Raw genomic sequence first — 10806 nt, 5'->3', positions numbered from 1 at the left:
GAACAGAACCAGCAGGCACACGGGCCTCTGGCAGGGACGGAACAGACTGCAGCTGCACGGAGCACCGACCCTGCTCAGGCAGCGACAGCCGGGTGCAGTTCTCAGCTGGGTTCTTAGCCTCCAGGGGTCCAGAGTCAGCTGAGGGCTGTAACTTAACCTCTGGTGAGGCCCTGGAGCAAGTAGCAGTCTCTAAACTAGCCAGCTGTTGAGGAACGATTGCATTTTTAACGTGTTTGTCTCTCTGCAAATAATACGTACTAGAAAAAGACTCAAAAATGGGAGGCACAGGTGCAGCCTCCCATTCACAGGGAGTCGGTGAAGACAGAGACGGCATAGATGACTGGGCTAGCGGGGATACCGGAGACCGAGTTGAATGCTGCTGTGCAGCTAAACGAGGTAAAGACAGCTGAGCAGGAGAATGAACGGGCAACAAACAGTTCTCCTTGTCATCTGCTGCACCAAACAAAGCCCCTGAATAAACTGTCCCACAGTCCAAAACAGAAAAAGAGTCCTTCTCACTCACCACAGTCGGCAGTTCTGAAGTCCTAATATCCGGCTGCGGGGTGACGCACCGACGGCGCGATCGTCGCTTCCTCTCTGCTGACGGATCCAACGGGCCGGGCAAAATCACCTCCGGCGGGCCGGGCAAAATCACCGCCAGGAGAAGCTCACATGACTGCTCTGGGGTGGCCGTAGTCCGCTGCTGCTGGACAAAGTCTGTGGTTTCCCGAGCTTGCACTACCCCCCGGGCTTTATGCAGGGTGCAAAGGAAGGCGGAAACTCCCTTAAGCTGGCAGAGGTAGGGATTTCCCTCCAGGATTGCCTCGATGGCATTTAACCCCACCACTTTTGCCCTTGTGTTGGTGGTGTGAGTTACCCAGTCCATCAGGCGTTGGATGCGTGTGAGGTCGCTCTCTACGGACAAAGCTGCTGGATCCATCTCGTGGTCGCGTCGTACTGTCACGGCTGGGGCGGCAGTCGTGTGGAGGGTGAGAAAGGAGGATCCAATAGCAGACAATGGCGGAGGTGCAAGTGGGTTTATTTACAGTGCACAAAACCAAGGTGTGAGCAGAACCGAACATAAACCTAAACTGGGAAAACTAATGCAAAAGGGAGGACATGAAACGAGGAGCAGAGAGACACTAAGAAACATGGAATAATGCAGACTACATGGAATTAAACAGACGACGCGACAGAGAGCACAGGAAAACACAGGGCTTAAATACACAGGGAGTAATCAGGGAATGGGCCACAGGAGGGAGACACAGCTGGGAGCAATTAGGCTAACGAGGCAGGGGAGAGGTAAAACTGAACACACTGACATGAGACAAGAACTTTCAGAATAAAACAGGAAACTAACAGACACAGAGAACCAGACAGGACACTGAACTTGACAGGCAGACTCATGAGCAGACACAATAACACCATGGACAGACAGAGGGAACACAGAGAAGTGGGAGCAGGAAGGCAAAGAACAGAAACCTAACAAATGGCAAAATCACAACAGAATACACACTCGAAATGAACAAAAGCATAAGGAAACAAAACACTGAGTCCTCAGACTCAGGACCATGACAATAACGCCCATTGTATGGACTGATAACAGCCGAAGCGGGTGAATAAAGTCACCCAGTAGCTAGCTGTGCCATTACCCAGCATACATCACTCCCTCCGTAAATGCAATAAACCATACAAAAGTATCGTTCTACCTGTTTTTTTCAGGTAGTTGTTTACATTATATAATTTATTGTGTACTTTGACAAAAGTGCAGCTGGGATAACCACATTTACTCAGGGCCTTTTTGATGTGCCGTTCTTCTGCCTCCCTGGCCCCTGTGTCAGTGGGGATGGTGTTCGCTGTGTGTTGTAGCGTCGTAATGACACCCAGTTTGTGCTCCAGTGGATGATGAGAGTCAAACCTTAAATATTGATCCGTATAGGTAGGTTTATGTTACTGTTACGGATTCAAATATTGGGGATGGATACAAGAGGAAAAACCAAAATAACAACACTGGTCCGGCCGGGTTGAGTCAAACAATGATTTTAATGATCACACGCGTGGGAGATGGACACCGTACGCAGACAGCCTCAGATCTCAAAATGGTGGAGCATTGATCAAACTCTTATAGCCTCTAGTGGCCCCCACCTAATCATAAAAGCCTAAACATTCACATGCTTTTCTCTCACACAGCGCCTAAGCTACACAGCAAAATCTCCAGTGTTAAATTAACACTCTGAGTGTTAAATACAACACTGTTGAGTGTTAAATTAACACTTTTTACAGTGTTATATGTTTAAAAGTAACCTAGTCAGTTTTGAAGATTAACAATGGCTAACACTGAGCAGTGCTGATTTTCTAACACTGGAAAATAACTCAAAATGTTAGAAATATTCCAGTGTTAGAAAATCAGCACTGCTCAGTGTTTTGTTTGGTTTTTTTGTTTTTTTCTTTCTTCCCCCCCTTCTCACCGTCTCTTCTCCCCTTTGGTTTTCTTTCTCTCCCTCTCTTTCTTTCATTCTTTCTCCCTGTCCTATCCCCCAGTCATGTCTGTCCCGTTTGTAGCAACTGAAAATAAAATAAATTCATAATTATAATAAAGGTCAATCAAATGGACCAATATGGCAAGGCCATGATGATCCACTTGGTAAAATAAATCCGCTTGGCATCTTTCTTGGCCTTAAGACAACAATTCTGATGGCTAAAGATCCAAACGGGACACAAAAAAAAGGAAAAAAAAAAAGAAACAAAACCTGTAATAATATGAACTTCACTTCAATATGGATCTGTTGACTCTTGACACAGCAAAGGAACATGCTCTCCTTCTCAAGGACAGGCACTGACTCCCACTTATCTCCTGGAGCCAACTGTCCCTTATGGAGACACAACATTGCCGCTACAAGGTTTTGCAGATTGTTAAGTTGATATGTGTGTAATGCTCTGAATCAGGTATGTAATATTAAATGAATGTTGTTTAATCAACTGCCACTACTTAAAACTTAGCAAAAGATATAACTGAATAAAAGATCACAAAGAAAAACATGATATCAGTGTTATGTAAGTACGTGCGGCCTTCTATGCTCGAAGACACTCCAGTCCATAGATCAGCCAAACATCTGACCTCAGTTACTCCTCCTGTCTCTGGCACGCCCTTTTTGCTGCCCGATCATCCGTATTGGTCCGTCACTGTCCTGCACAGTTTTAATGCAGAGTTGTTAAGGTCAGCACTCTTTTGCTCTGCCTCACTTTTCATCTGGGCTTAATGGGCGTCTCGTCACAGCTCTGTCAGCTGAAGCTGTCTGGAAATCTCCCCCGTGTAGTGAAACGGGCCTTGGATTTAACGCTCTCCGCCTCCACTGCATGAGATCATTTTCCTGCAACAGTGTTGACATTTTCAGGTTGTTGTTGTGGGTCCAGCTGCTGTAGCATTTGGTCAGGGTCACATCAAAGATGGTAGAGGAGAGAGCAAAGATGGTAGAGGGGAGAGCAGGAGTCCAGGTCAGCCTCGGCTTTCCTTTAATTAAGGGTCTAACATGGCATAAAATAATATTATAATCCCACAGTACACATCAGCTTTTAGATGTCCCCCACTACTGATGGAAATCTCAGTCTAAGAAGGCTAACCTGCCACTTTTCATATCCTCCCTGGTGAATTTGATGTGTTGGTCCACTGAGTTAATGGGATCTGTGAATTGTGGTACGTCCTGGTTTCATCTGCCTCTGTAATGACATCTCTCACCTTCTCAACAAAATCCAGGGTGTTCTGGATGTGGTGTTCAGAGCTGCCCACCAGTGGGTTGAGGATCAAAGCCAGAAATTTGGAGACAGAGTTGATCGTGCAGACAATCGGTCTTAAAGGTGCACCCTGTTTATGTATTTTCGGTAAACCACACAGACTTGGTGTAGACTCCCCTGGGTATAGCCTTTGGTATGAGGTCCAGTCAATAGCCTTGTCTTGTTCTAACTGTTTCAGACAGTCTATCACCTTCTTCCTGTAGACACTTCCTGGGTCTCGTTTCAGGGGCTCATAAGTATTTTCATCACTGAGTAGTGACAAAATTTTCTCATGATAGTCTTTCTGGTTTAGCAATACTGTGCACCTACCATTGTGTGCCAGAAGGATGATAATGTTATTGTCATCACTAAGTGATGTGAGTCCCTTCCTCTCTTCCATGGTGATGTTGGATGCTGGGGGCCTTGCATTGCTGAGACAGGCCGAAACCTTCGTCCGTAGTTGCTCTGCTTCCACTTTGTCTTGGTGTGACAGCAAAACCCTTTAGCAACTACGTTTTTCTCTGTTTGGGTGAGCTGTCTGTCAGACAAATTACTCACCCACTTTTCCACAACCTCGGTGTCGCGTCCTTCTCTCTTCTGGCTGCTGAGGACACTCTCCACATTTTACGGTAGTTTCCGATGTACAACAAGTTCTCAGTAAAGTCAAACACCTTTTTAAGAGTATTCTCATCTTAAAGCATTGTCAGTCTCCGTCGGATCCGCTCCTCTTGAGATTTTAGCACGTCGATAGTAAAAAAATTTTGCCTCACTCGTTCATTAACCCTTTAATGCCGGTCGGAGCGGGCCTGCTCAGTTTTGCGTAACTATTTTTAAATCCCGGTAGAACTGCAACCACGTAAGCTAGCGCAATCATTTTGTTTGCATATGAAACTGGAGGAGTTGTACTTACATCTTATGCCATCAGCTTGTCCAAGGTCACAGTTTCCTTCCACATATAGCTTTGCAAAAAAATTGCATAAAACCACTTGCAGCAACAAAAACAAAATATTCCAGAAACACGCTTTGCCGATCCGATCAGCTGTTCGTAACACTTCCTACGTTGGAATAGATCATCAGCACAAACTATCACATGCCCACCATTACCTGCCCGAAACCAGAAGTGGCGTCATTTTGAAACTGTAGTTTTTTACCTTCAGGGCCTCATCAACCTAATCTGATGTTTTTAAAAGTTATGTTTGACTTTATGACTTTCTGAATAGTTTCTGGGATGGTTAGAACTCAAATTGCAATGCTGGAAAAGGCTTATTTTAGTTCACATTATATTGCACATTTTGCAAATTTGCATTATAATATTTATTTTCGTTTTTCCTGCAGTATATAAAAATTGGTGTATTTCAAAAATAAAACTATGAAGACACTCAAAATAAATTTCCTGTGGTGGGAAACTATTTTATGCAACTTTTTTGTATTTACAGTTTTGAGGGATAAACCTCTTAAATTTCTTTTTTGAAATTTCTGAAATTACTATGCACTTAATGCATATATATTACTAAAATGTGGGCTATAATGGTTGTATTGATGTATAGCAACTTGGAATGCTCCCAAAATTGGCACTACAGCATGTAAAGATGTAATATAAGATCTGGCGGACTTGGTTCTGTGGTAAGTCTTAAAGGGTAACTGATGTTGTGCCTTCTGGAGGACTTCTGTTGCTCGTAAGCCTTTAACTGAAGAGCTCATTTGCAGACTTTTAAGAGTAATCCTGTTTTGTTGGCATCTGAGGCTGAATCTCAGGTGGTTCCTGTAGTCCGCCATCTTATGTGCTGTTTGCTCATACTGGCATACAAGTTTTAGGCATTCGTTGCCAAAGTGGGTTAAAACGTCTTGATGCATTCTCAATCATCCAGGAAAGTAAATCTCCAAAAGTTCATTCTGTCATTCATCTGGACGTAGCGTTTTGTGGGAGAAACGTTTTGTCACTCATCCAAGTGACTTTTTCAGTCTCAGCTGACTGCAGGTTTCCCCAATCTTATAAACAGTACACTGCATAATGACTGAAACGAGCCCACTGAAGGAACAATGGGCTGGGAGGTCAGTTCCTTAATCTTAATTATGCAAATTGTCATTACCATCTACTTTGTAGAATGGGATAGGATCCTCTCAAGATTTATATGGGCGGGTAAAAAGCCAAGAGTTAAGTTCAAAACACTTCAGCTTCCCAAGGATAAAGGAGGATTAGGCCTCCCTTGCCTACAGGACTACTACAGGGCAACACAAATAAGAAATCTGGTGGGCTGGTGTAAACCTGGATACTGTTCAAGATGGAAGGAAGTGGAATTGTCCTTGGGAGGTAATTTCCCTGTCAGGGCACTGATAGGAGATCCTTCAGAGTTACAACTCCTGGGATACCCGGGCAACCCTTACACTGAAAAAAAGGGACTGGCCATCTCTTGGATTTATGTAAGCATCTTGCATGTATTTAACACAATTGCCTCATGTTTTAAAGATAAATGTAACTATATAGTGTAAAAACGACATGATATGCAGAAAGGGTGTATTAAATTGTTCATATCATGTTCAGGTGAAGTAAGTCAATAAGATAGCAACGTTAAATCTCGTGAAACCACGCGTGATTTCATCTCGCGGGCTTTGGATCGTGGTTTAAAAAATGCATCCATCTCAGTCAAGTCGAGCAGCCAACTCTACGTTTTTTGGTATGTCTTGATTTTTTGAATTAATATTTACCATATTTCAGCCAAATGTAGTTAAACGTCTAAAGTGCCGCCATGTAACATGCTAAAAAAGAGCCGTTAGCTTATTTGCTGTTTTATCTGTTGTCAAAGAATTGGCGCTTTTTCATTTGAATTTGTCTTTGGCACAAGAGCCGTAATATCACATTAAACCTAATTGCGAGGCACTCATAACATAATTTGGTTTTCTGTGTGAATAGATTTGTCAACTGACTCTTCAGTTACATTGTGTATTTACTGCACCGTGGTGTTAGTGAGATTTTGGACATTGAACAGCTTTAGCTAATATCATCAGCGGTATTATGCTAGCTTACATCCCTACCCCTCCTGCCCTCACCTGCTGTCCTTTTGTTTTTGTTTTTGTTGATGCACATTGAGAGACCACATCTATTCTGCATTTCACCAGGAGTCAGCTGATGGATTGTGGGTTCAAGGTGTTATGGTAAGAAAGTATATTCTATTTTCGCTTAAGGTTTCTGTAACTTAATTATAATAGGTTTTTTATAATTATTAGGTGCATGCATACTCAAATAGACCACCCTATTAATACAACTGAGAAATCCAAAATCTGCCATAGGTTTAACTTATACCTGTATGTATTGTCAGAAAGGTGATTACTGGACTCACATTAATGCACACTTGAACTAAAATGAGGTTGTAACTTGTGGGTTCTTGGGTTGCAAATCAGAAATAAACACCTTTGGATTTTTTTAATCCCATAAGATCTGGAAGCACAGTTTTTATTCAACAAAACATTACTGATTATTAACCAAGCACAGTGCCTGCTGTTATTTCAAAATAATTTTATGTCATTTCAGATGAAATGCAGCATTCCAGTGCATCCCAACCATGCCTTTACAGTCAAGGTTTCTGACGGAGCTGAGTTTCTCTCTGACAGTCTGCTGAAAGTGTTTGCAAAGTGATCGGGGGAACAGGGCACAAAGCTAAAGGATGTAGCTGCCATAATGACAGTAAGAACTTTAAAATTCTTTAACTACAAAGTGTATATGTATTGCATTAGGTCAGTAAAAGATTTTTATGCTGCATCCATTGAAACAGTCAACTATTACCTGTGAGTACTGATTCCACCGAAAGGATGCCATAATTTTCGTCATGCATTTACTGGCCCACTGAGAAAAATTGATCTTTTTAAAAAAATAAATGTTCTGGAAACTATATATCCATAAAGTTGATGTCAAACAGGAACTTTTGATATTGCTTTGTAGATGCTGGTGTTGCATGTTGACTGGTTTAAGTTTTTGTCTGGGATCATTTTCTTCTGTGCTACTGAAAAGTTCACAAATCTCTGTTTTCTTTGTTATAATACTTTAGGATGACATTAATGCTCGAAGGGAGTCCCTCATCAAAGTGCTCCGCATCTGTGTGAAAGACAATTGCAACATCTTGGTGCAGGAGTTCATGGTGAGTGTTTTATGAGTAGATTGTGGCTTTGCAACATTTAAAAATGCATTTAGTTATCCACTTGATCCTCATTGGACTGGTTAGGACCAGTAGTCCTCTTTAATAATTTGAAGTTCACATGAGGCCTGGTAGTGAACTCGGCCGCCGGCCCTTGAGGCCCCACCCCTATATTAGGGGTCACATCAGTGTGAAAAAACTTTAAATTTGTCATTCTAGTGAACAAAGGAAAATCCCACCAATATTTACATTAGCTTTTGTTTGAAAAAAAAAAAAAAAAGACCAACAGCTAACCAAATTGTGGGGCTGAAAGTCTAAATTCTAACATCTTCTGAGTGACAAAACCTGGATTTCTGATGGGCCGGTGTCTTTCTAACAAAAACGAATGTAAAATTATGTTTTTCACCCTCTCTTAGAAACTCTGTTAGACCATGAATGGCAGCATGGCAGGCCACTCTTTGGCTATAGCTATTTACTATGTTGCTTGCATTGGTTTAAATTACTCTAACATTAGAACTGGTAGATTCAAAAGAGATGAGTTTAAAAGGGAATCTTAAAAAAATGTTTTGTGTTTAACCAGGACTTGACTGAGGCCACTGCACAGATTGAGAAAACCACAATGAACATCTGTCTCCAGAGGATGCACCAGGCAATGACTTTTCTGATGTTGGCATCATCATCGAGGGTATAGTAGTTCTTCAAGATCTGGATAACGTGACCTTTGCAGTAGCCATGCTGTTTGGACCTTTTTTATTCCTTCAATATGAGTTACCCATCACAACTCTGCTACACTTTTGAGGTGATTCAAAGGGTGGTAATGGAGTTGGAAGCAACTCAGCTCTCAAGAAAAGTTCACAACTAAGACAAAACTGCTCCTGCAATGAAAGCTCACTGTTATGCATGTGAGGTGACCAGCTCTAGGTGAGAAGACATTTAAATCTCACACTTGTTCTGCTGCATTTTTGAAGCTCAATTCCAGGAACAGATCGCAGGGTTCATTTTTATATACACTGCAACTGCCATGAGGACGAGCCGTTTTTTTGTTGTTGTTGTTGTTGTTTGTTTTTCCTTTTACTCTGTACAAGTTCTCTGTTTGGCAGCATTTTTAAATTTCTCTTTGTATTTTTTCTTTCTTTTACTAGTGAAGAGATGTAGCATGAACAGTTATGCAGTCTAAATATCCCATATGGGCCGTGTGAAATGGTATTTTCAGTTTCATTCAGTTGAAGTAAGGAACGTTGAATATTTCTAAGTGTGCTGTTTTGAACCAAGATGTCACAGTATGATCAGTGCTGTAATTTTTGACAGTCACTGTATCAATGTTATTTTTGCATCTCTTGAATAAAGGTTTTGACCTGCAAGTGCTAATTTCTTTAGTTATTGGGGTAAAATGGGTAATGTTAATAGGAAGGTGTTTGCCAATTCAGTAACCTAATTTAATGTTAATGGAAACTAACATTATCTCAAATTGTTTAGTTATAATTGTTGTTTAACTGAATCTTGACGTCAGAGGCCTTAAATAGAATGTTTTGATTTGTTCTTTCCCAACATTTTTCAAAAGAAAGAGTCTAATTTCTTTGCTGTGATTGATTCCAGAGAACACGGAAGAACTGACATTATTTAACTGTTGATTTATATAGATTCAGTAGAGGAGTAATGTCAGTTTAATTCTTTACCTACTGTCAATGCAGTGAAATTAGACATTTTGTTTTGAAAGGTTACTGGTGGATGCCAGCAACCATCTTGGAAGAGGACAATATAATCTGTTATAAGGCCTCCATTTGAAAATTGTGTATTTGATACTAGAATATAATAGCAAAATGTAATTTGAAGATAACATGTAGTATTTAAGTGACCAAGTAGTATTGGGTAAAAGTTATTGAATGGTGTTGGGATAAAGTGAGAAAATTGTGAAGGATTAAAATATTTCAAGAGCTCAAATTACTTCATCAAAACATGTTTAAGTCACATTTTATCAACACAAATTGCACAGGTTTATTGAACATGAATAAATTGTGTTAATTTAACTCAATTGTTTAAGTTGCTGCCAAAGCAAAACATCTGTGTGCAACAAATGTCCACCATTGAATTAAGTAAATCCAACAACATATTTTTTTCAGTGTAGATAGTAAGTTCAATAAAGATATGGGAAAGAGTACTTAAAAAGTATCAATTAATCCAGAGGGCTGGATTCCTTAAATGGTTTGCATATGACCCAGAATTTTTGCCTAGTAAGATCGACTCGACATTCAAAACATGGGCAAATAAAGGTCTCACCACATACAGTAACTTGTTGAAAAATGGAAAAGTGATGAGTTTCCAGGACCTTAAGAAAAAGTTTGGGTTGCAAAATCAAGATTTTTTTAGATACTTGCAACGGAGTATTTTCCTGAATAAAAAGCTAAAAAATCCTCAGTTATCGACTGGGAATGAAGATATTATATACAGGGAGTGCAGAATTATTAGGTAAGTTGTATTTTTGAGGAATAATGTTATTATTGAACAACAACCATGTTCTCTATGAACCCAAAAAACTCATTAATATCAAAGCTGAATGTTTTTGGAAGTAGTTTTTAGTTTGTTTTTAGTTTTAGCTATTTTAGGGGGGTATCTGTGTGTGCAGGTGACTATTACTGTGCACAATTATTAGGCAACTTAACAAAAAACAAATATATACTCATTTCAATTATTTATTTTTACCAGTGAAACCAATATAACATCTCCACATTCACAAATATACATTTCTGACATTCAAAAACAAAACAAAAACAAATCAGCGACCAATATAGCCACCTTTCTTTGCAAGGACACTCAAAAGCCTGCCATCCATGGATTCTGTCAGTGTTTTGATCTGTTCACCATCAACATTGCGTGCAGCAGCAACCACAGCCTCCCAGACACTGTT

The 10806-nt window shown here is 40.6% G+C and overlaps 1 protein-coding gene and 1 long non-coding RNA gene across 2 annotated transcripts in view; one reads left to right on the top strand and one right to left on the bottom strand.

Annotated features, from left to right (window-relative positions):
* Positions 1-10806, bottom strand: part of LOC308410647 (putative nuclease HARBI1) — a gene marked incomplete at its 5' end in the record, with an annotated part of 167699 nt that overhangs the window by 40594 nt on the left and 116299 nt on the right. The window lies entirely within an intron of this gene.
* On the top strand, positions 6296-9975 carry LOC308393524. Its single transcript, XR_013970994.1, has 5 exons — positions 6296-6446; positions 6861-6924; positions 7301-7453; positions 7815-7904; positions 8482-9975. It is a non-coding gene; the product is annotated as an uncharacterized lncRNA (long non-coding RNA).

Source organism: Rhamphochromis sp. 'chilingali' (genome assembly GCF_963969265.1).
Source record: "Rhamphochromis sp. 'chilingali' genome assembly, chromosome: 1".
In the NCBI taxonomy this organism is placed as follows: Eukaryota; Metazoa; Chordata; class Actinopteri; order Cichliformes; family Cichlidae; genus Rhamphochromis; species Rhamphochromis sp. 'chilingali'.
This window is presented reverse-complemented; position numbering and strand designations above follow the sequence as displayed.